The sequence below is a fragment of the Zingiber officinale genome, chromosome 1B, assembly GCF_018446385.1.
Source record: "Zingiber officinale cultivar Zhangliang chromosome 1B, Zo_v1.1, whole genome shotgun sequence".
NCBI lineage: Eukaryota > Viridiplantae > Streptophyta > Magnoliopsida > Zingiberales > Zingiberaceae > Zingiber > Zingiber officinale.
In genome coordinates, this window is record NC_055986.1 from 121,506,735 (window position 1) to 121,509,693 (window position 2,959).

Genomic DNA, 2,959 nt, shown 5'->3' on the forward strand with positions numbered 1-2,959 from the left:
CATGCTTGGCAATTGAGGAATAAGAATTGGTGAACCATTTACATTCAAGAAATCTTACGAAGAAACCGAAACTCCTAGAATCTCCCTTTATCATAATCCAAAACACTAAACTCTTGTTTGTCGATCTTTAATATTAGATTTGTTTACCTTTACTTTGCTTTTGAAACGATTGGATAGTTGTTTAGCTAATTCGCATTGAGACATTTCTAGTGCTTATTCCAGTCCCTGTGGATACGATAATCTTTTATACTACTTGCGACATTTCCGTACACTTGCGGAGCGTAACAAGTTTTTGGCGCCGTTGCCGGGGACTGCGTTATAACATTAGGAATTATCAATTGAGTTAGACTAAACATAACTTTTCTTTTTTTCTTTTGATTTGCATAGTTATAACTAATTGTTAGAATTCTGTTTTCGTAAGTTTTTCCTTTCTTGAATAACATTCTTGACAACTCTTTTTGTTGGAATTCTAATTCTAATTCTAACTTTGCATTCTTGATTTCTAGTACTCTAATCTAACTTTTCTCTATTTTCTCTTTTGATCTTGTTTCTTTCTTCTTTTCTTTTGTAAACATATCTTGAAATTTTTAGCATATGAATTATTCTTGACATTTTTTCTTTTTTCTTTTATCTTTTCTTTCTTGTTTTCATTATGCACTTTCTTTCTTGCAATTTAAATTCTGCATTTGCTTTCTTGCTTTTCATATTGCATTTTATTTCTTGTTTTTGATTCTTGATAATTTTCTTTTTCTTCTTGAATATCCATGAGCAGTAACATGTCAAGCAGGACCATGAGAAATTTTTCTACACCCTTTTCTGCAAGATTTTTATCTCCCATTGTGCAACCTCAAATTGAAGCAGAAAGTTTCCAACTAGACCCAGAGATAATTTTCATGATACAAGGTCACAAATTTGGAGGAGAAGTATCAGAAAGTCCTTATCTGCATCTTGAAACATTTTTAGAGATTTGTGATTTGGTGAAATGTGAAGGAGTATCAGCAAATGCAGTTCGATTGATGACATTTCCTTTCAGTATCAAGGATAAAGCAAGGACTTGGCTATATTCTCTCTGTCCTCAAAGCATCACAAGTTGGGAACAATTGGAGAAGCAATTTCTGAATCATTTTTTCCTCCAAGTAGAACGGTGTATATGAGGAATTGCATAACAAATTTTGCTCAGACATATGGAGAATCATTATTTGAAGCATGGGATAGATTCAAGAGTCTTCAAAGACAGTGCCCTCATCATGGTTTTGAAAAATGGTTGATTTTGCACATATTCTATGGGGGAATTTCTTTCTCAGACAAGAGTTTATTGGATTCATCAGCTGGAGGTTCTTTTATGGACAAAAGTGTAGATGAAGCTTATTCATTAATTGATCAAGTGACATTGAACCTCCATGAATGGTCGAACAAAAGTTGGATGGAATTTCCCTCAGATATTCAAAAAGTGCAAGCTATAAATGTAAGAGAGCCTGTCAAACAAAATGAAATTCAACCACCTAAAAATGTTGAAATTCACAAGTCACAGAGTGAGGAGTTCAAACATTTGGGGGCAAAGCTTGATAGTATTGTTTCAAAATGGTTTAAAGAAGATCCCCCTCCTACACAGTCAAGATCCAATGAAAAGTGTGATGATGTTGGGTTGAGAAGTGGAAAAAATCATAAAGAACTTCTGAAGAACGACATGTTTAGAATTGAGGAGAAGAATAATAGAAAATCACAAGAACTCAGTTCCATTTCTCCAGGAAGTTCCCAAAGGTCACAAGTATTTTTCCCTCAACGATTGATCACACCAACACTAGATAAGCAAGTTGGTCCTCCTCCAAAAGCTCAAAGGGAATTTGGGAAAAAGAAAGCTCAATATTTCCCAGGACCTTCACTAAGGGTTCCTTTTTCACAAAGGTTAGTGGGGGTCAATGAAAATAAAGACTTCGGCAAATCCTGTGACACTAATATGGTTGAGTGCAGATTTTTGAATGTATATGAAGATGAAAACTCTTCAAATAAGGATTTTATTGATAATGCAGTGGTAAATAAGTTTTCAGATCTACCTCCAAATTTTATAGGGTGTTATAGTGACTTTGAACTTTCAGATGATAAATGTGATGTAGTAGATCAACTTAAAACTGCAAGTGAAGTTATTTATCCTCAAGTTATTGATTCTCCTATTGAGGACATAGATGTTGGTTTATTTTTTGATGTTTGTGTTGATGATGATGATATGGAAGAATGTGTAGGGAGCTGTGTTGTGGAAGCAGCATCTCAAGGATCACCACCTTTGTCAAGACAACCCTTAGAGGTTTTAAGAATTGATCATGTTGTGGAACAATGTGTAGGGACTTATACAGAGCTAGTAGAGTCTCGAGAATCACCATCATTGATATCATCAACACCTAAGTTAGAGCCAGAACCATCATTTGATTCAGAGGAAGTCACATCTACATGTTTAGAAATTTCAGGTATTTCTCAACAAAGTAAGGTTAGTATTTCTTGTGATCTTTTGGAAAACTTTATGGAGGTACCTATAATTGACTTTGTTGGATGTGATTCAGTTTTTATTACTTATTCATATTATCTTGATATGGTTCTTGCTCTATACTATATAACATGCTTGTGGGAGATTTGTTTTTCTTTTGGATGTGCAGATTTCACATGGGCCAATACTTGGAAGCTCAATCTGAACCGTCTTCGACCACCTGAAAAAATTTCCAAGAAGACGAAGATGGAGAGAGTTATACTTTACTTTGTAGCTCCTTTGATGAAAGCTCCCTCCATAATAAGAGCCCTTGGTAGGAGGGTTCTAAAATATCTTACCCCTCCAAGAGCAAGATTTAGATGAATCTAATGAGGTGGTCGAGCTAATGACCTTAAACAAGCGCTTCTTGGGAGGCAACCTAAGTTCATTTTCCTTATTTTCTTTTATGTCTTTAGTTCTCTCTTTATAATAAACATGTAT

General features: G+C 34.7%; 1 non-coding gene across 1 annotated transcript; it reads right to left on the reverse strand.

Annotated features, from left to right (window-relative positions):
* Window positions 1-1,148: 1,148 nt before the first annotated feature.
* LOC121993326 lies at window positions 1,149-1,254 on the reverse strand. Its single transcript, XR_006115193.1, has one exon. It is a non-coding gene; the product is annotated as a small nucleolar RNA R71 (small nucleolar RNA).
* Between the last annotated feature and the right edge of the window lie 1,705 nt (window positions 1,255-2,959).